Consider the following 23,700-nt stretch of genomic DNA (forward strand, 5'->3'; position numbering starts at 1 on the left):
CTTAACCCCAATTGCAGAAAGGAAGGAAAGAGGAAAGAAAGGAAGCTTTTGTCTATTTAAAATTTAAATAAATTTAAAACAACACACCTAAGAGGTGGTCTTATACAATTAGCTTGAAGAGTTCCTGTGAGGAGGACTCCACTAACTTCCAAGGAGTCAATCTGATTGTTTTGGACAGCTCTAATTCTTAGGAAGGTTTTCTTAATATTAGACCAAGATTGGTCTTTGAAACTTCCTTCTAGTGCTTCTAGCTCTACTCTTTGGGTCCAATCACAGACAGTTTAATCCCCCTTCTAAGTGCTTCCTTGAAGCTCTATGTAAATGCTTACTATTTATTATTATTGTTATTATTATTATTATCATGAAGGAAACCAATTATATTGAAATACAGGTATCAATTTTTTTTAAAGAAGTTCAGAGGGGTAGCTAGGTGGAGCAGTGGATAGAGCACCGGTCCTGGATTCAGGAGGACCTGAGTTCAAATCTGTCCTCAGACACATAACACTTAATAGCTGTGTGACCCTGGGCAAGTCACTGAACCCCATTGCCTAGCTAAAAAATTAAAAAATTTAAAAAATAGATAAAATTTTAAAAAGTTCAGGAACCCCAGTTTAAGATCCCTAAATAGCATTTTCCTGATCTCTCAGTTTATTTTTCAAAAGATAAATGGATCTGTAATCTCATCAATCTTATCTTAGGGGATCTCCTCTCCTGTGACCTAGATGACACATTCTAATCTATTCTACGTGACTCTTGTCCATCTGTATTCACCCACATGTTTTCCACAGGAGGTCTACTTAACATACTAGGGACTTTCCTTACTTTCTACTGATACTGAAAGATGATGTTATGAAAACATCAGTTCACAGGTCAATCAATCAGGCAACAAGCATTTATTAAGAATATACTTTGTGGGGCAGCTAGGCGGCACAGTGGATATAGCACCGGTTCTGGAGTCAGGAGGACCTGAATTCAAATGTGGCTCCAGACATATAAAAACTCACTTAACACCAATTGTCTCACTAACAAACAAAAAACCCACTTTGTGCCAAATGCTAAGCTAAGCACTGGGGATACAAAGAAAGGCAAAAATAGAAACTTGAACTCTTGTGAAGGAGACAACATATAAGCTATACACATTAAAGATATATACAGAGAGGCGGCAGCTATGTGGCACAGTGGATAGAGTTCTGTCCTTGGAGTCAGGAGGACCCAAGTTCAAATCTAGCCTCAAACACTTGACACTTACTAGCTGTGTGACTCTGGGTGAGTCACTTAACCCTTATTGCTTCACCACAAAGCAAAGTGGAGCATAAGATATATACCGAGTGGATGGAAGATAATCTCAAAGAGAAGGAACTAACAGTAGTGGAAGAGTTTAGGGAGTAGGGAAAGAGACCAGGAAAAGCCTCTGTAGAAGGTTGAGCTGAATCTTATTGGAAATCACACAAGCCATTAAATGAAGATGAAAAGGGAAAATCTCCTCAGCATGTGGGACAGCTATTGAAAAAGCACAGACTCAGGCAATGGAGTGTCAGGTATAAGGAATAGGAAGAAGACCCACTGGTCTTGCTGGAATGTGAAGTATGTGGAGGGGAATAAAGTGTAAAAAGACTATGAAGACATGAGGGGGAAACATTGTGAAAGGATTTAAATGCCAAACTGAACAGTTTATATTTGGTCTTGAAGGTAATAAAGAGCCAATAGAATTTATTGAGAAATCGCAGTTACAAGGTCAGACTTGCACTTTAGAAAGATCATGTTGATAGCAGAGGATGGACTGGAATGGAGAGACACATGAATCAGGGAGAACAAACAACAAGCTATTGCAACAGTCTAGGTAACGAAGGCCTGTACCAGGATGGTAAGAGTGTCAGAGGAGAGAAGGGGACATAGATGAGAGATGCTGCCAAGCTGGAACCTAAAGGACTTTGCAACCAAATGGTTATGGCAAGGTGGGGAGAGAGTATGAGGAGTCAAGGATGATACCAAGGTTGTGGTGACTGGGAAGATAATGGTGCCCTTGACAGAAATCAAGAAGTGAGGAAGAGGAGAAGGTTAGGGTAGGGGGAAGATAGTGAATTCTGTTTTAAACATGTTGATTTTGAAACGCTTATAGGACATCCAGTTCAAGCTGTCCAAAAGACAGTTGGTGAGGGAAGACTATATCTCACGAGAGAAGTTAGGACTTGATATGTAGATCTGAAAATTATTTGCATAGAGAAGACATATGAACTCATGGGAGTTGGTGAGATCTTGTAACTAGACATCACATAGGAAAGGAGGGCCCAGAACAGACTCTTGGGAATATTCAGGTTAGTAGGCATGATATGGATAAAGATCCAGCAAAGGAGACTGAGAAAGCGTGACCAGATAGATAGAAGGAGAATCAGGAGAGATTGAACCCAATCCTGTAGTTTATCAGTATTTATTTGGATTCTGGTCCTGTCATCCAAATATCCCTAATAGTTTTGTTGATTAGTAGTAGATTTGATAAATATGCTATTTATCTGTTATTGCTTTTATTGAAACTGCTCAGTTGTTTCAGTCATGTCTACCTCCTTGGGTTTCTTAGCAAAGATACTAGAATGATTTGACATTTCCTTCTCTAGCTCATGTTAACAAATGAGGAAACTGAACCAAACAGGGTTAAGTGACTTGTCCAGGGTCACACAGGTACTAAGTGTCGGAGGCCAGATTTGAACTCAGGAAGTTGAGTCTTCCTGACTTCAGGCCCAGCATTCTACCACCTAGCCATGGTCTCTCACCATAGGAGAAAGGAAAATGGAACATGTATTAAATGTCTACTATGTGGCAGACACTGTGTTAAAGTGCTTTACATTTATTACCTCATTTGATCCTCACAATAATTCTGTGAGGGAAGTAATAGCCAGTACTTCCATTTTAGAGTTGAGAGAACTGAGGTAGACAATGGATAAGTGACTTGTCCAGAATCCCAAAGCTAGTTAGTATGTGTTTGAGGCCTGATTTTGTTGTTCTGCAGTGTCCAACTCTTTGTGACCCCATTTGGCATTTTCTTGGTAGATACTGGAGTAGTTTGCCATTTCCTTTTCTAGCTCATTTTACAATTGAGGAAACTGAGGCAAATGGGATTAAATAATTTGCCCAGGGTCACATGGCTAGTAAGTATTTGAGGCCAGATTTGAACTCATAAAGATTAGTCTTCCCTACTCCAGGCCTAGAACTCTATCTACTGCGCCACCTAGGGGCCCTTGCTATTTATGCCTTTATCTAAATCATTGCCATAAATGTTAAACGACAGTAGCAAAATCAAAGGTATGGACCATCTCTGTATATTGATAAGGTAGGGTGGAGGACTAGTTCATAGGAACTGAGTAGACTGGGGAACTGAGAAGCTGCATAAGGGAGAATCAGGAGGCATGTTGAAGTCTTCTGACATGAGGGCAGGACGTGGTAAGGACAGAAGGACTAAGAGCCAGGCATTGAACTCACTGAGGAAGAGAGAGTGTCCTAGAGGTTTCTAGGTAATGGCCACCAGGATCTGAATGTTGATAAATTTGAATAGTTTGAACACCATAAACCCCAAGGAAGAAGAGATTGCTGAGTGATGGTAACAGGAGGTGATGGGAAAGTGGCAATAGGAAGGAAGAAATATTCCAATTCCCTCACCTCAATAAACAAATGAAAGAAAGTATGATCAGTACTGGAAAGGGTGGCCAGGGATGCAAAGTCAGCAGGAGGGAGCTGGTTCACAGTGAGAGACACATGATGGAAGGAGGGAGAAAGGAAAAGACTTTCACCTGCTCTCACAACCTGACCAGCCCATATTCAGTTTTCTACCATTTCTTTGACAACATTTTTGCCTGAATCTTGTTTTGTAGCTCATTATTTGTTACGAGCTGCTGCCTGCTCACACCTACATTATAACTCTCCATTTTCCTGATTGAAATTCATTTTTAATTCTTTGGAGAAAAGTGTTTTCATATTCATTCATTCATAGACATATGACAGCATTGGTAAAATACTAAAAGTAAAAAGATGAGTCCTTGTTTCAGGAAGAGTTCGTGAACATATATGTGTGTGTGTGTATATATATATACACACACACACACACACATACATACATACACACATTTATACATACACATTCACATACACACATATATGGACAAGCTTTATTATCTAACTATATATTGCTATAATCTGGAAAAAAGTCATTGTTAATTCACTTGACTTTACCCATGTAGATAGGAAAAACTCTTTTAAGGGACTGTCACTCTCATACGGGGGGCTCTGCAATGTCCTAGGGCTTGATGAAATCAACACAATGTCACCAATAAATAAGATCATCTCTATGTATGACCTCCCCATCTTTAAGGAGTCCCTCTTTCAGTAGGACTCGTGAGATTTCTCTCCAGGATAATAGCAAACATCTTCCTTGATGTCTCTCTTTTTGACTAGGTTATCTCTTCACATTTTTTGAAGCAACTTGTATAATGTTAATGTATGTGTATGGGATACCTTTGTGGAACAGCCTTTAAGACAGTGTTTTACTCCACTTAATCAAGATTTTTTATAGTCAAACAATGTGTGCCAAGGGACATTGTACTCTCTGTTATCTTTTGATCCTTTCTGTGAAGGTAAAGATGTGATTTACTGTGGATTAGCACTTATAAATTTGCATCTGTTCTCTGTGAATACTTTGATCAAGGATGCCCTCAAAGCATGTACAGATGAATATATATATAAAAATAGTCATGTAAACCATCATATGTTGATGTTCTCTTGGTCACCTTCCTGGAGGTTATTAATAAAATTTAAGGTTTTTTTTCCCAATGCTTTCAGCATCTTTCCCTCCTTCAGATGCCTGCAGAACCGATCCATCAATATATTTACAATTCTGTCATGTCCAGCACAGATGCCTTCTATGTTCATTTGGTCTAATCCAGCCACTTTTTAGAGCCATTTCTACATTTTCTATAATAGAGGTTATTAACTTGAAGTCTATGGACCCCAGGGAGATTCATAAATTTGTTGGGATAAAAATTGCTCCTTCATTTTTATTAATTTCTAATTGAAATTTAGCATTTTCTTTAATTATAAATATAAGCAACAAAACTATCTATTCCAAGAAGGGGTTCAGAGGTTTCACTAGATTTCCAAAGGGGTCTATGACAGAAAAAATTAAGAACTCATGTTTCACAAGCATATACAGGACTGGGTTATTTGAGTCCACATATGGTGGCTCTGTTTCCTTGTGATTAAAAAAAAATTATTGTCCATCTTTAATCTGTTTGTTGTTGTCCTAAACAGTTTCATTCCAAATACTTTTGAGATGATTTGGCTAACTGAGTTTCTCTTCGCCAAACTTTTTTTTCCCCTTTTTTCCTTTTTATTAAAAAATAATATTTTATCTTTTCCCAATTACATGTAAAAACAATTTTTAATATTCATCTTTTAAAATTTAGAGTTCCAAATTCTCTCCTCTCCCCTCTCCCTTGAGAAGGCAAGCAATTTTATATAGGTTATACATGTGAAGTCATTCATAATATATTTCCATGTTAATCATATTAAAAAAAATAAAAGCAAGAAACAAAAAAATGAAAAAAGTATGCTTCAATCTGTGTCAAGAGTTCATCAGAATTCTCTCTCTCTTTTTTTCTCTCTCTCTCTCTGGAGGTAGATAGCATTTTTCATCATGGGTCCTTTGGAATTATCTTGGAGCATTGTATTGATCAGAGTAGCTAAGTCTTTTATAGTTGATCATCCTTACAGTACTGTTGTTACTGTGTATAACATTCTCCTGATTTCACTTTGCATCAGTTCATATATGTCTCCCCAGGTTTTTCTGAAACCATCCTACTCTTCACTTCTTAGAGCACAATAGTATTCCATCGCAATCATATACCACAACTTGTCAGCCATTCTCCAAATGATGGACACCCAGATTCTTTGCCACAACACAAAAAGAGCTGCTATAGATGTTTTTGTGCATATAGGTCCTTTCCCCTTTACTTTGATCTCTTTGGGATACAGACCTAGTAGTGGCTGTTGTTTTTCATCCTTCATTTTTGAAGACACCCAATGACATCATAATTTTGGAGCCAGTGTACAGTGTATTCAGCTATGGCTGATCAGTCCAATATGAATTCTGAGGGCTCTACTACAGGCAGGGCACCTTTTCTAACCACTTCTTCACACCAGGAGGTGAGCAGTATGGTCCTTAAAAGGGCTGCTCTGACACTCAGGGGGCTGCCAAATCCATTGCTGCTTCAGTCCAGTGAGAAGATGATCCAGTGTCCTAGGCTGCCTGTGTGGAGGGTTGTGGCTACAGCTCCCAGTGTATTCGCACCTGCTGTTTCATCACTCACCTGTCTCTACAGAAGAACTTCAAGTTGGGTAAATAGTGGATGATGGATAACATGTTTACTTGTGTGTGAGTCAGATTTACGTGAGGCAGAGTTGCTTAAAGTCATCAGCCTCACTCTCTCTTCCAGAGTATTAAAGCCTAGCAGTGCTATTGCTGAGTCAAAGTACCAAGCTTTCTCTAAATTAGTTTTACACTCACCCCCCACCACTACTACTAGTCTTTCTGTTTTGCGAAACAGCACTGCTCATAATCTTCCAACATATTTCTTCCTAAGATTTTACAAACAAGTTTATATTTTAAACTGGTGTCACTCTTGGCTGCTAAGTCTCAGCTTGGCAAGTAAGTTAAATGTTTGCTAACTAAGGAAATTTTTAGGATCTTTTGGTTTCCTTGTTATGGCAACTGATTTACATCATTTAAACTTATTTGAAATTATTATATTTGGTGTTTATGTTCTTTTTCCATCTAAATCCCATTTTTATTATCAATAACTTATTTAAACAAATTAGGTCATAATTATTTTAAATATATATCATATCCTTTTCTTGTTTCTTTATTTTTTATGTAATTTTGTACTAACTTTAATCTTTCTTCTAACAAGTAAATGTTCTGACTGTAACACACACAAATGATTCAATAATAACTCTTAGGTCAGCAATGTGTTGCTTCATTATCTGTTAAAATATAATCAATTTCCTTTTTGTGATGTTATCTGGTACTAATCATCTCTAGCACCTTCCAATTTTTTTCTCAAAGAAAATATTCAGGATGTATAGGTGTGAAACTTCTGTCTTTAAGTCTTTGGTCTCTCTAATTTCTTATTCCTGATCCACATATTTTCGGGCTGTTTTTTTTTTTTAGGCAATTGGGGTTAAGTGACTTGCCCAGGGTCACACAGCTAGTAAGTGTTAAGTGTTTGGTCTGAGGCCGGATTTGAACTCAGGTCCTCCTGACTTCAGGGCTGGTGCTCTATCTACAGCGCCACCTAGCTGCCCCTTTTTTGTTTTGTTTTGTTTTGTTTTGTTTTGTTTTACACATATTTTCCAACACATTTTTTGCCATCCTCACCTATCCCTACCTTTGTGCTAAAGTCACCAAGTAATAAAGGATACCAGTTAAATTGAATTGTTCAAGGTTACCTAGGCTTTTTTTTTTGCTAACCCCTTATGTATTTTAAGAATCAACTACCTGTTAACCATTTTCATTCTCTCCTTTCTAATGAAAAGATCATTTACTAGACAGAGAAAACAGCTCTGCCTTCCTTCTCTTGTCATTTATCATAATTTCATCCAGTTCAGTCAGTGTCTTCATCCTTTTTTTGCCTCTATATAGCTCAAATAAAAGGACAAGGGCTGCTGCTCTCGGTTTTCCTTGCTGTCCTCAGCAAAATTTGCCCTTGAGTATTACTAATGCTATTCTTAAGAGGATCTTGCCATTCTCTTGCATTCATCCTGTTACTTGCCTTTGCTTCCATTTACTCTACCTCTAAAAATCTCAGCAGTTTGGAAAATTCTACATGCAAACAAATCGGTCTCTTCAGATAGCTTCTACGTTTCCTCCTCATCAGAATTATTTCCTTTAACATATTCAGAATTTTTGTTGTTGTTGAGAGCTCCCCTTCCTTCTTGAACAGAATCCTGCTTGTCCTTACGTTTGACCTCAGATTAAAAATGACCAGGAATATAAATTGGACTAAACAAACTCTGGGATACCTTCCAACTAAGATTCTGTCAGTTGTCTGGGTGCTTCATCCATGATCTAATATGTTTTATCAATACTCATAAAATCATATTAAAATTTCCATGAATAATCCACATAAAGGTAACTGAGAGCTGAACATATGTAATTCCAAAATTTCAGAACATTAATCTATTAAATAGCTTTAACTAGTTCCCTTGGTTATTTCTCTGAGGTAGATAGACATATATGACAAGCACTTTGACATAAAATTCTCAGCTCTCCCTCTGATCCTAGATTAAGATCCAGTGACATTCACCAGGTTGCATCAGCTGTATATAGTGTGGATGCCTAGGTTAATGTGTCCTCTTAGCTTGGTAACTGCTGAATGATGAGACCCACTTCTCTTTCCATCTGTTGTAGCTGTGACCTCTTCCAATTTTTTTTTATGAGCTCTGGGTATTTTCTTTTTTTAGCTTTGTCGGCATAATCATATCACATCCTGACACAAGACAGTGTGAATTAATTCCTCTCCTCTTATGCACAACTCCACACAGATGGACCCAGATTTTTCTTTTTATAAGTTTATTAAATTGGAGAATGAAAAGAAAGAAAAATGCCTCCCTAAGGGACAAAATATGCTTCATTTCTAATTGTCTAAAAATAAATAAGACTAGCTTTAAAGCAGATTACTTCTTTACAAAGATTAGGGTGTGGGTTTTTTTTTAATTATTGAAAAAAGAAAATGTTTCCTATAAATCTTTTAGTTAATTTATGATTTATGCACCACAGATTTCCAAAAGAGATTTGCCAGTTTCTTTAGGACAAAGATCAGGTTATACAATTCAATAACCCAACAGCTACACAACCAGATAACACACTGGAATTATTATTCTCTTTTTTAAACTCCACCCATACAGACATATTGACATCTCCCATCCTGGGCCTCAAATCCAATTCCATTAAACAAACATTTATTAAGAACCTACTACATATAAGAAATCCCTGAAGTCCTTCAACCGTACCTAGTTCTCCCAACTGAATGTTCAAAACATATTGACTTAGTATTTTACTTATATCATTCTTCTCTAACACATATTATTGTATTGTTCTCCAACTGTTTCTAAGTATCTTTTCTTCCCCAAAAAATTATAAGAACTTGCCAGATATGTTTTCTGTATCCTGAACAGCAACTAGCACAGTGTTAGGCACATCATAAACCCCAATCAATTCTCATTTAAATTGTCTGGTTTTTTATTAGTGACATAGTTCAGTCCACACCCAGATTCCCCATGTCTGTCTGAATGCGAATTCTAAATCCATAAAGTCAATAAAGCAGTTCCATATCCACCCAGCAGAAATGCAACTTACATCAGAAATTGGCATAAAATGGTTTGATCCTGCCATGTAGGTATTTTCTCCAATGGTGCAGACTGAAGATGAGAGGCAGAGGAGGGATGATTTAAAGGTCAAGCTCTGAAAGGAAACAGGAATGGAAAGGTACAGGGGTTGGCTTTGACAAAGATAAGTCGCCTCTTTTTCAAAGAATGTAACAAAAAGAAGGGAGTTATAAGAGAGAGAATAGAGAGGAAGAGGGCATTAGAAACAGACGGACTCTATTTCTCAGCTGAACCACAAGGAGGCATTGTTAGCCACTGACCTGATCCAATTTACCAATAAGGACAGGACCCTGGGAAAGCTCATGCTTACCTTCATGAGCTTACGTACTTTACCTCCGCTAAAATTAAGTGGGGCAAGTTGAAAGCTTTACAGTTTTCAGATAAGATATGATCTTCTAACCCCTCTAGCTCTACCTCTCTCTGGGTGAATTCAGGATCTACCTAGAAATCTTGCCCCCACCTTGCATCTAGTAAGTCCCAGATACAAAGGCATATATGCTTGACTATAAAGAGAGTTTTTAGTCTTTATATAAAACCAATAAAGGAATATGTCAATATGTAATAGAACATCTACCACACAACTGTATGCCCTTGCTCAGCCACCTGAAAACTTACATTTCTGTCACAGGCAGCAACCTCCAATCCTCTCTAGAGTTGTTTCCAATTTCTCTGTTCGTTGTCTAGACCGGAGGTGAGGAACCTGCGGCCTCAAGGCCACATGTGGCCCTACAGGTCTTCAAGTGCTGTCCTTTGACTGAATCCAAACTTCACAGAACAAATATAGAACAAAACAAAAGGGATTTGCTCTGTGAAGTCTAGAACAAAACAAAGAGGATTTGTTCTGTGAAATTGGGGATTTGTTCTGTGAAGTTTGGATTTAGTCAAAGGACTACAGTTGAAGACCTAGAGGGCCATATGTGGCCTTGAGGCTGCAGGTTCTCCACTCCTGGTAGGCTAACCCTGACTATTCTTCCTGGCTTATTCATTGCCAGTACATGAAAGGGTTTAGGCAAGGACAAATCAGATATGGTAAGAGAGTCTCTCCACCGTTCACAATCTTACCTCATCTCTATTGTCCCATGTCTTTGAACTTTCCTCCTTTCTCCTTCTACCAGGCCAATATATATTTCATTTACCTCCAAGTCTCTTCTAACTAATACCCAATATTGGTCACTCCCAGTTAAATTAGAAGAGCCAAAAAGAAAGAGGGATAATATAACAATAAAGTAGGAGGTATAGGCCTTTGCTAAGAGAGAGAACAAGCAAGAGAGAAGAGTGAAGAGATTCTTTGGAAAAGCTGTTTTGGAGAGTAAGGAATGAGTCAATTAGATAAGATTATAAGGATTTCCATGAAGCAGTTAGGAATAAGGTAAGATTAGATAAAATAAATATATTAGACAGCAGTTGCAAAACTTCCGCCAGCAGTGTTCAATAGCACTGAGTAGGAACAGAAAAGGCAGATGACGTAGGTTAAGGTTTACTAAGATTAAGTATTTTTTAAAAAAATACCCCTTTTTAATAGATGAGGAAATAGAGTCTCAGAGAGATTATATCACTTGCCCAAGGTAACAGAAGTTATAAGATAAGAAAGCAAAAAATTCAAGGGTAGAAAACAGTATAAGATTAAGAATGTAAAAGGAGGGATATAAAGCCAGACTGGTGGCCAGATCCAGACTTGGAGAACAAGGAGGGATGAATCAAAGAAAAGACAAAGAATAATTTTAGGTGGAGTGATCCAGAGAGGTCCTGGGAATACAGAAGGTATCTGAGAGAGGAGTTCAATGATAGTCACGTAAAAGGGTTTAACCATTCTACCAGGGGCTGAGGTGGAATTAAGGTATAGGTCATGGATCTGAGGAGATTAAACTGGAAAACTGAAGATGTTTGAGGGGTACAGCAGCATGCATATTGAAGCTCCCAACTATAATGGCAGAGATTGGGGTAGAGAATAAGATTATGGGATAGGTACTAGACTGGAGAATGATCTGGGAGTTGCATATGATTGGAACCAGTATCTGTAAAAGGTGATATAAAGAGGGCCAGTTCTGGGAAAGACATAGTTAGCCCCACCATAACCTTTACTCCTGGCAAATGGACAAAGGAATATAGAAATATACTATATGGTTCCAAAATACTGTTCAACTTCATATCCTCCTGAGTAGTCAAGCAAGGGTAGAGATGAGAACATGGTGAGGAAGGAGTAGAGAGAAGGGGAACTTCTCAAAGGAGGAGAGAGTGCTGAGTGATGGGTTAAAATGGATGGTCTCGAAATGATCTTTTCTTATGTCAAGGAGCATGAAAAAAAGTATATTCAATATATGGAATGTCAATATTTTCTGAGGGAAGCCAGTTTTCTGTGAGTGCAAGAATAGTCCAGGTTAGAATTAGCTCAACTGCGTGCCTTATCTTCTCATTCTTATTCTTTCTAATAATTTGGTGTAAATTTTGGTCTTTTCTCTAAAAAGCTGATAGTCTTAAAACAGACTGATGTTGATTCAGAAATGACTTCTTAGGGGTAGCTAGGTGGCGCAGTGGATAGAGCACCAGCCCTGAAGTCAGGAGGACCTGAGTTCAAATCCAGCCTCAGACCAATCACTTGACACTTAGTACCTGTGTGACCCTGGGCAAGTCACTTAACCCCAACTGCCTGAAAAGAAAAGAAAAGAAAAGAAAAGAAAAGAAAAGAAAAGAAAAGAAAAGAAAAGAGTGGTACAGTGAATAGAGAGCTGGGCTTGGGGTCAAGATATGGGTTGAAATTTGGCCTCAAACACTTAACTAGCTTGGTAACCCTGGGAAAATCCCTTAAAATCCATCTGCCTTAGTAGCCTCAACTGTAAAATGGAAATATTAATATCACCTACCTACTAAGGTTGATCTGATGGTCAAATGAGATATTTGTAAAGTGCTCAGAAAAATGCCTGACACATAACAGGCACTTAATAAATGCTTATTTCCTTCTTTCCAATCATTTACTGTTAAAATATTATCAGTTTCATTTTTTGTGGGTTTACTCATTGCTTACCAATTCCATTGCCTACTCTCTAACTTCTTGAAGAAAGTACAAATGACATACAGCCATGAGACGTTTGCCTTTCTCATTTCCTGCTTCTGAGCCACATTTTAAACATATACATACATACATATACACACACATATATATGTATATATGTGTATGTATATATATATGCATATATATATATATGCATATATATAATATATAATATAATATATATATATATATGTGTATGTATATATATATGCATATATATATATATAAAACTTTTCTACCCTTTGCCCACTTTTTTTTTGCATTGAAGTCACTGAGCATTAAAATAAGGGTTAAATAGAAAGATCTTAGTCAAGTTTTTCATACAGTTTCTGTTACCTCCTCATCTTCTGCAATATCTGTTGGCACATAAGCTGTAACTATCTTCACATCGGTCTTTTAAAGCAAATGAGCACTAGAGCACTGCCATATGAGATGACCAAATATCCCATCAAATTATACTTCATGATGTCTCTGGTGAGATGATAAAGCCCAACTCTTTTTTTTGGGGGGGGAGGGGGGAGTCTCTCCAATGACAATTCATCCTTCCAATCTAAGTGCAACTTAGAATGTCAAGACTGACATGATTCAGTTCCTCCAGTAGAATGTCCTCTTATTAGTCACTGGGCAAGGATTAACATTCTGAATACTAAAAGCTATATGCAGGTATGTACAAATATAAAAACAGCATGGTTCTTAACACCTTCTAAAAATTCTTAACACCTTTAAAAATTTTTTGCCACTTGCCATCACCATGGCAGAAATGAGTTTTACATCATTATCCTTTGACATTTAGTTAATAACAATGAATATCTAATTAACAAAGAACTATCCACAATACTCAGACTATAAGAGGAAAACCCAATTTGCTTATTAGGTTTGCAATAATCTGCAAATTACTTTAACTGCAGTCAGTTCTTAATTATACATGTAAACCGAGGGAAATAAGGAAGGCATAGATAATTTAAAATAGCAGATGATAATAGTTGACATTCTATTTCACTTTACAAAGTAGTTTACATACATTGGAACTAACCCAAGTTTCAAAGCCTGGGACATATTGCTTGCTGCTGTTTAGATGTGACAGGGGAAGTATCATGACATAATGCTGGATGCCTGAGGGAAGGGCTGAGTTGGTTTGAGAGATAGGGAAAGAAGAAACATTCTTTCTTTGAGAGAAAGCATACAGGTATACCTCATTTTATTGCACTTTGAAAACATTTCATTTCTTACAAATTGAAAGTTTGTGGCAACCTTACATCAAAGACATCTATTGGAGCCATTTTTCCAACAGCATGTACTGACATCATGCCTCTGTCACATTTTGGTAATTCTTGCAATATTTCAAACTTTTTCATAATTATATATGTCACTATATATATATATATATATATATATATATATTATATATATATACACACACACATATATGTCATCACTGTGATCTTTGATGTTACTAGTATAATTGTTTTGGGGTACTACAAATCGCACCCATGTAAGATGACTAACTTGATAAATGTCGTGTATCTGGCTGCTCCACCAACTGGCCATTTCCCATCTCTCTCCCTCTCTTCAGGCCCCCCTATTCCTTGAGACATAACAATATTGAAATTAGGTCATGTAATAACCTTAAGATGGCCTTTAATTGTTTTAAGTAAATGGAAAAGCCAATAGATGCGAAAAACTTCATCCTTGTCTTACTTTAAGAAATTGCCGCAGCCACTCCAAACCTCAGCAACCACCACCCTGATCAGTCAGCAGCCATCAACATGGAGGCAAAACTTTCCACCAGCAAAAAGATTACATACTTGCTGAAGGCTCAGATGGTGGATTTACTTGCTATTCATCATTTATGATGGTCTTTTGTTTGATCAACTTTTGATAGGAAGGAGTTATACATGAGATAACCCTACCCACCTTAAGAATGATAAGGAAGAGAATTTTTGTTCTGAATCAAAATCATGTTCCTAGTTCAGTAATATTTAGGGGGTAGATAGATATACTTCCAGTATGCCTTTCAAAAATTGAAGAAAAAAGTAGCCAATTGGAGGCCCTGAATTACAGTGTCCCTTGGGGAAAGAGTGGACCAAAGTCCAGAGATATCTATCAGTGCCTCCTGTGAGACTCATCTGAACAACCCATGTGGACACAAGTCTCTTACCTGGGTAGCATGTACATGCTCATACGTGCGTGCACACATGCACATGCGGGTGCACACACACACACACACACACACCCTACATTATTCTCATTGGATCCTCACAAAAATCCTATGAGGCAATTATTACCACTACTATTCTCATATTAGCATTCCTTGTTCCCCTGCAATTGTATCCTCTGCCTAAGACTAGCCCTGAATATAACATTACACAGCTATTTTCAAGTACCAGCTGACTAATATAATGCTTTGTTATCACAAGGTCAACACAATGATCAATTTTGTCTGACAGATCTTTTCCTTGGTCTTTTTTAAGTGACAGTCAAATTTTTCACTGTTTATTTGCAATTTGCATTATAAGGTCAGTTCTTTATAGTATTCTGTCTCATTAAGTAGCAATTACATTCACCTTCCTCATCTTTCTCATCTAAAATATTCCATCCACTTAAATAAAACACAACTGAACTACTAAACCATTATTCAAAGCAATCTAATTCAATAGATCTGTGATTATATCATGTGGATATGTTCCTTCTAGGAATACCATTCACAATCCTTCTATGCAGTCTTATCCTTTCTAACTCTTATTCATGAAGCTTGTGTACAGTACAATAGGAAAGAGTCTTACCACTATAGTCAAGAGAAACTAGGTTCAAATTCTGTCTCTGATACTTACTACCTTTGTAACTTTGGGCAAGTCACTTAACTTCCTGGTTATCAGTTTGCTTAGATGGACCCTTCCTGCTCTAGATCTATGATCCAGGAAGCCTCCATAGAAGATTTACCAATGGTCTGGAGGCCTTTCTCTAGGTCTTTTATTTTATTTTTTTTTATATTCCAAAGGTATCACATTCAGCATTTGGACTAGTGGGCTATTAGACCTCCCTCTCTTACATGGTGGGGCCATCTCCTTTTCTGATCATTCTTTTCTTTTTATGCCAATTCTTATGGTCAGGTTATCAAAAGTAATATAGCGCTATCTGCCATACATCCATTACCCCTTTAGGCTATGGACAATTCTGATTCTTCAAAAATTGCACTGTTCTCTCCAGAGATGCTCAATTCCAATATTATGGCTGTATCTATTCCCTTACAAAATGTGGTAACATCAATAGCAAGAACATTGTAATCATCTATGATAACAAATAATACATCAACCATTCCAGGTATTTTATGTGTGCGTATATATATGTATATGTGTATGTGTGTGTATATATATACACATATATATGTATATATATACACACACACATACACATATACATATATGTATATACACATATATAATATACATTATATGCTTATATATATATATATATAAAAAATCAGTATTTATACATGTCAATTTCCTTTTTAAAAAAAAAAACCTTTATTGGGACACCTCCCAATTTTGTGCCTTTTCATTGGCTGTCCCTCATGCCTGGAATACTCTCCCTCCTCCCTTCCACCTTTTGGCTTCCTTGGCTTCCTTCAAGGTTCATTGCTAATCCCACTTCTATGAGAGGCTGTTTCACAGCCTTAGTCTCCTCAGTAGCAGTAAGATGAGTTGATTTTGGAGTACCAAACCTGAATAAATAAGATACTAAACCCTAAAATACAAAGGTAACAGCAGACCTTAAGATCCTACCCCTAAACAACTTATTGCTCTCCCAAACCACATTACCAGAAAATTTTCCAGAAAAAAAAGATTGTTTTAATGTAGTTCTTAATTTTTTTGTGTCATGGACCCCTTTAGAAATCTGGCAAAGCCTATGGACACTTCAGAATAATTTTTTTTAATACCAAAATACATAGGACTACAAAGGAAATCACTATATCAAAATAGAGTTATTAAAATATTTTTTTTAAAAACAAGTTCACAGGCCTCAGGTTAGAAACCTCTGTTAATGTTTTGATGACCTCCAAAATACAGACTACATAAAGTACATGGACTGAAATTCTTACATTATTTTAAAATATCTTTAAATACTCCTATACACTACCCAACTCAAAACTCAAATACTCACTTGGATTTAACTAATCTATGTGCATGTGTATTATCTAAATATATGATAGTATGATATGATGTTATGATATATGATATGATAGGACATGATATGATATAATATTTGTACTTGTCTTCTCCTTTAGAATATTATGCTCATTGCAAGTCGGGATTGTTTCATTTTCTGTACTGGTATCACCAGTGCCTGGCACATAGTATGTTCTTAATAAACCAGCCAACTCTTTATTTCCCACTAGCTGTTCTGCTTTGTTTTGACTCCACCATTATCATCCTCATCATTCCCCCACCTCCCACCCTCATCCAAGATAAGCTTGACACCAAGAAACTTAGTATCACAGAGATTGCTTTAACTTTGGTACTCATATCTCATCAGCACCCTGATTTGCCTCCATCCCTCTGATAGATGATGGAGGGTGGGACCTCCTCCCAGAGACTCCCTGAAAGAGGGCCCAGAGGCTCAGCCCATTCTTCATTCCCCTCCCACTGGGCTGCTTGGTTTCTCCTCCCCCATCATCACGCCCTGAGAGGCTACTCTCCTGTCCTCTTTTCCGTACCTTCCCCGATCTTTTCAGCTTTCTTTTGTGTGTTGTTTTCCCCCATTAGACTGAAAGCACCTTGAGGCAGAGACTATCTTTTTCTTACTTGTATCCCCAGCACTTAACACAATATCTGGCACACTATTGTTGTTCCGTCATTTTCAGTCATATCTGAGTCTTTGTGACCCCATTTGGGATTTTCTTAGCAAAGATACTAGAGTGGTTTGACATTTCCTTCTCCAGCTCATTTTATAGATAAGGAAATTGGCAAACAGGGTTCAGTGACTTGCCTAGGGTCACACAGCTAATAAGTTTCTGAGGCTAGACTTGACCTCACAAAGCTGAGTCTTCCTGACTTTAGGCCAGGCACTTTATCCACTGTACCATCTAGCTGACCATCTAGCTGCTTGGCACATAGTAGGTATTTAATAAACCTTTATTGTATCATATAAATACTCATTGATTGAATTATCTGAATGTTTTCTTTAATAATGCAGAGACACAAATTTTAATATTAATCTCAGGATTTGGTCCATAATTGCTTTCTACCCTCTGTTAACCTTTAGGATTCTTTTATCTAAAAGTGCCATTCACCGAGAACAAAAATTCAAAGGCTGTTTAACCAGTAATTTCTAAATTAAGAGCCTTTAACTAGGCCAAATATTCATGTTTTATTTTGTCTCTTTCAATCAGAGAAGGCTAAGCCAGACATAGCAAGACATTTTCACTTAAATAATAAATATTTATATAGTATTTTAAAGTATGCAAAGCACTTTACCAATATTCTCACATTTTATCATTACAACAGCCTGGTGATGTGGGACCTACAAGGTCCTATTATCTCCATTTTACAAATAAGAAAACAATCTCAGAAAACTTGAGTGATTTTCCCAGAGTTATACAGCTGGTCAAGTATTAGATGTAAGAGTTCGAACCCAATGTCTGTATACAGAATCTTGGAGATTCATAGGCAAACAGGGATAAGTGACTTGCCTAGGATCACACAGCTAGTAAGTGTCTGAGGCTGGATTTGAACTCAGGTCTTCCTGATTCCAGGCCTGGCACTCTATCCACTTCAACACCTAGTTGCCCCCACCATAAGGTCCTTACATGCACTAAATGTATAATTTTACACTCAGAAAGTAAAAATTGTTCATCTCTAAAGCTAAAGTAGCCATAAGTCTCTGAGGGACTTCAACATTATTTTACCATCTGTTTGCTGTCTGGCACAATTTCCCTTAATTTCATTCCTCTCAGTAGTAACTACCATTTCTCCATTCACCAAATTCATCATGGTGGACAAGTGGGATTCAGCTCCTTAATTATGCAACTGACTCATAGTGACCTGAGGCAAGTTATTAACTTATTCTAGTCTCAGAACTTTTAATAACTTGTCAAGTCCCTCATCAAGGTGTCGTGAGGATTAATGAATTAGAGTTCATGTGGATCTCAAAAAGATCTGGAATATGTAGGAATGTTTACAGGTTCATCTTGTTTATTTGTTTGAGATCAGTGGGTTAATATGTACAATTACTACTCAAAATTTTTGACTCTATGGTATAACTGACCTGGCTAGACCTTGGTACTACCATTACTGTTATTTTTATGGTCTCCTTGCCTAAAGCCGTCTCATCACTCCAATCCGTTCTCTATGTAGATAACAAAGTAATCCTCATAAAACACAAGTTTGACTGTGTCACCCCCCCCATTCAATAAACTCCATTGGCCCTCTATTACTTACATGATCGAATATAAACTCCTCCATTTGGCTCTGATAGGGGTAGCTAAGTGGCAGAGTGGATAATGTGCCAGGCCTGAAGTCAGGAAGACTTATCTTCCTGAGTTCGAATCTGGCCTCAGATACTTCCTAACTATGTGACCCTGGGCAAGTCAATTAATCCTGTTTGCCCCATTTCCTCATCTGTAAAATGAGCTGGAGAGGGAAATGGCAAATCACTCTAGTATCTTTACCAAGAAAACCCCAAATGGGATCACGAAGAGTCAGATGTGTCTGAAAATGACTGAACAATAAAATTAGGCTCTGAAACTCCCTTACTACCTGGCTACTTCTTGCCTTTCCAGTCTTCTTACACTTTACTCCCCTGCACATACTATATAATTCAGTGACACTGGCCTTTTTGCTGTTCCTCCCACATAACACACTGTCTTTTTGTGGCTATCCTCCATGCGTAGAATGCTTTGCCCCACTCACTTCCACTTTTTAGTTTCACTGACTTCTTTTAAAACCCAGATCAAAATCCACCTTCTGTAGATCTTCCCAGGTCTTGGTCTTTCCCACACACTCAGACCTATACACACTACTATTGTCTTCCTTCTGAGATTAACTTCCATTTACATTGTATATATCTTGATATACAATTTTTCTATATTGTCTCCTCTATTAGAATGTCAGCTCCTGCTTTTGGAGGGCAGGGGTAGCATTTTTGCCTTTCTATTCACCAATACATACTAAGTGCTTAACAATAATAATTAAAATATCATTATCATTAATAATCACAATTGTTGATTGACTGTGGCCAAATTGATAACCACAAATTAAGACTTAAGACAAATAGTACTAAGGCCAAATTTCTAGAGCATAATGGAAAATGGACTATAAGGAAAATGTAGGATAAGGAAAATACCTGAGTTCTAGGTTTTAATTCTTCCACTGACTAGCTACATGACCTTAGACAAGTCAATTAAATTAATCTCTCTGGATCTTGATTTGTTCATTGGTGAAATGATCTCTCAGATCCCTTGAAGTTATAAAATCTTTAGTTCTTTAACTAAAATTTTCAGAATATCAAAAGTCTGAGTGGTAAACAGTTGTCAGTTTGGTCTTACAAAACTGATTCATTCACTTGTGAGGAGGGAAAAAATTGTCAGGATCTACTGTACCAAAGGTTAACCAGGTCATATATGCAATAAGGAACTCAGCATTATGGAGGAAATTTTGAGTAGCATTTGCAGAAAGTGTTAAAATGCTAAGCTCCAAAAAATGAGTTTTCTGAAACAGTCCTAAATACCCCAAGTTTCCTTCTATAAATCCACTGTAACTCTTATTCCTCTTTTCACCAAGCCATGATCTGTTACCATCATCTCTCTTTAGTTTTTCTAAACCCTAAAGGCTTCTTGGTAATCCTAGCAACAGGTCTATAGAGTTGAACCGGATAATGTCAAACACACCTAGTTCTATTCTGTGGTCTGATCAACTTTTCAATCTACAGACCCAGAAGTAGACACTAACCAGGTGCCAAGGGAGTAGGTGCCCTCCACTCCTGTGACATCATGTGACTAAGGCAGCTGGAAAAGAGAGGACTCATTTCCAAGGCCTATGAATCTCCAAGACGCTGTATACAGACATTGAAAGGGATACAGCCTATTATGAGAACAAAAGGGAGTGACATCTGACTCTTCTGAATAGTGTTTGGGAAAAGAAAAACTCATGCAATTAGCAGGTGCAATAAAGATGTGACATTTAAAAACAAATTATGCCACATTGTCGTCAGTCTTTAGCAAAGCATAAAATGAATTATTATCCTTTTATTCTTTCCATTTCAAAGACTTTTTTTTAATTGCTTTGCCTTTAGAGGTTTAATTAAAAAAAAAATTCAATGCAGTAACTACCTCAACCTACAAGCTGCTAGGAAGGGCTTCACTTAGTTTTCATATGAAACAGAAAGCCTGCAGAAAGAGAAACCAATTAAAATATAATGGGAAGGGGGAGGGTTGTGCCGGGAATCCAGTTAAGTGGGCTTTTAAAAGCACCATTGTACAGAAGACTGGTTTGCAAAACGGGGATAGTAGAAAGTGAAAATTTTAGTTTTCTAATTCCAAGTCCTAGAAAACCAAACACGTTTAATCAATCTCCCATATGGATAAGCAAATATAAACAATCTAATTCAGACTCCATCAAGAACTACTCATATGTGTTTTCAGTAATTAGCTAATATTTGTCTTACACAATAAAATGCACAAATTTTCTATTTCATGAAGTATTATTTTACTTTAAGATAAATAGACATCTGACCTCTTTTCATTCACTCCCAGATCTCAGAACTTAGTAGATAAGTACTAGGAAATACTCTGAGAGTTTAAGTGACTTGCCATAGGTCACACAAAGAAAGAATCAAAGACAGAATTCAAACACACATCTTCCTGATTCTATTCCTATTATTCCTATCCACTATAGCACACTGCCTCTTACCTTGCAAATATAAGTGATTAATAAATTTATCACCTTGTGGCCCATCTGGTGCCGTGTCTCCCAATTTAGCAAGCTGGATCTCAGATGGCAGATATATTCTGTCACCAGGTCCATACTTGAAGCTTTTACCATTTGGGAGGCCCTCCTAGACCTTGAGCTCCACTGGTATAGTCTTCCAGAAACCAGAATCAGTTCCATACCATAAAAAAGGCATCCAAAGAGGACATTAATGGAGTGCTCTGGTTGGAATAGCCAAATAAAGACTTGAGTAGAATTTGACTGACATAAAAAATGCTGAGAGGTACTACCATCTTGTGATATCTTTATAAATGCAAACTCAAGGATTCTTGGAAGGGAGCACATATAGGACCACATCAGAAGAGATGTAGCTTGGCTCTGGAACATCTGCTATTATTTTTCTCTTGACCATAATCAATCCATTTTTTTCCCTTCATCAAGACTGGTCCAATAAAAAATTGTGAAGTAGTTATTATTTATCCTTAGCATGCCTTCCTTGCTTTTACTGATGATGCAAATAATTAGTAAAGTTACAGGCTTAGAATAATAATATATTTTATTCACTAAAAATACATTTTTTTGGAATTTTTTGCTTTAGCATTTATTCTCATCTAATGAAAGTATGGCTCGTGAATAAGAAATCTGTCTTGCCATTGTTCCAATCAGTCTTCCAAGTAGTAGCACCTGATTGGACTTTAGCTACAGCTAGATACCCAGAAATGTAATAGGCACTAAGTAAATAATTGGAGTTTGAATTTTATGAGACACCTAGCTTGTATTTTTTCATCAAAAAATTTTAAACCTTTCCCTAGGTTATGTACTTTGTAATAAAATGAATGAATGAAGCATTTATTAAAGGCTTACTATGTACCAGGCACTGTGCTGATTGTCAGGAATGCAAATCTAAAAGTGTTAGTGTCTACCCTCAAGCAGCTTACATTCTAATAGTAGTAGACAACACATCAAAATGGAGTGCTACAGAGTGCTGCCCAGATCAAACTTCTGGGCAGTCATATGGATAGTGAGTTGGTCATTCTGCTACATATCTTAAGTCTTTTTATTCTTAGTTACAGGTTTCTGGGAACTTGGAAACAAGCCTTTTTAGAAAAGGATTTTCACACTGGCAGACCAGCCTAAAGAATTGCTTTTCAAAGGAAAAAAATGATAATATCAAGAAAATCCAAAAGAGGGGGGAAGATTACTAATAACTAACACAATTTCTTCACTAACTGGAAGAGACCCTATAGCTCTTCCATGTATTTTAATCTCCCTCAAATCAGATACCACCAATGAAATTCTGATTGGATCGTGCTGTGCTGTCAAATGTTTTGCTAAAGGAACCTGTTTCTATTGATAGATCAATACTCAATTATCAAAATAACTGAGGAAGAAGAAAAAGTAGATCATACTTACAGGTCACCTGGTTAGGATCTACAGGTACTCCTGAAGACAGGCTCTGCTGGACCAGGCCTCTCCTATAAGTGAAAACAGTAGTGATAAACCAAAAGGAATTCGGCCTGCCAAGTTCTAATATATGACCTTTGATCATCCTGATTGGATTGTCCAGCCACTTAAATATAATGTCTATGACTAGTACAAGCTTCTTAACCTTCCTAGGTTAAGGGTCAAAGTGGAGGTAAAATAGAAATCCTTCCATTAAAAGTTAATGCAACTTCACTTCCAATATCACCCATCAGTCTCTCCAGGAAAGGCTGACAAATCTATTGACTACATCGAAAGAGTAATTATATAACATAGCAGTGCTCATGTCAACATTAGGAAATTTGAGCAAAACTTGAAAATTACTTTGAAATCAGTACATACATTGGCTGGATGAGAGAAAGTATGATGTGGGGATGGGGGGGTGAAGGGGAGGAGACTGCAGAATGGTTGGAATGAAAGACATTTCAGAAGGATTCTTACATAATGATAGACTGCGAATCCAGCTTGAGAAAACATTGCATCTTTGACAGGAATCTTACAATATGGCATCCATATTTCTAGCATCCCCATTGTAAGAGTGAAGGAAATCTTACCATGAGTCTGGCTCTCAAAAGTCACCATCAGACTGGGGATTATAAATAATAATTGATAACTACCATTTTATAGTTTACAAAGCATCTTCCTCATAACAGCCTTCTGAGGGGAATACCACAAGTATTGTTATCACCATTTATACATGAAGAAAGGCTCAGAGAAGTTATGCAGTTAATGACTGCTGGAGCTGGGATCTGAACCCTAGGTCCACTCTACTATGCTGTACTGCCTGCCCTCAATTGTGGTTCTTTGCCACTTTAA

At 37.2% G+C, this 23,700-nt stretch overlaps 1 protein-coding gene across 7 annotated transcripts in view; it reads right to left on the bottom strand.

Annotated features, from left to right (window-relative positions):
- The window catches only part of PKIB (cAMP-dependent protein kinase inhibitor beta), a 134,071-nt gene that overhangs the window by 24,980 nt on the left and 85,391 nt on the right, over positions 1-23,700 (bottom strand). For 4 of the 7 annotated variants that reach the window (XR_013486956.1, XM_078155169.1, XM_078155171.1 and 1 more), the window contains one exon: positions 22,816-22,877. The gene's annotated coding sequence lies outside the window, so the exon portion shown is untranslated. Of the gene's footprint in view, positions 1-9,400; positions 9,506-22,815; positions 22,878-23,700 lie in introns of all 7 variants that reach the window. The other 3 variants (XM_020986967.2, XM_078155172.1, XM_020986966.1) reach the window with 1 other exon arrangement.

This window comes from Phascolarctos cinereus, unplaced genomic scaffold (genome assembly GCF_003287225.1).
Source record: "Phascolarctos cinereus isolate Bilbo 61053 unplaced genomic scaffold, phaCin_HiC Scaffold_5;HRSCAF=322, whole genome shotgun sequence".
Classification (NCBI taxonomy): Eukaryota; Metazoa; Chordata; class Mammalia; order Diprotodontia; family Phascolarctidae; genus Phascolarctos; species Phascolarctos cinereus.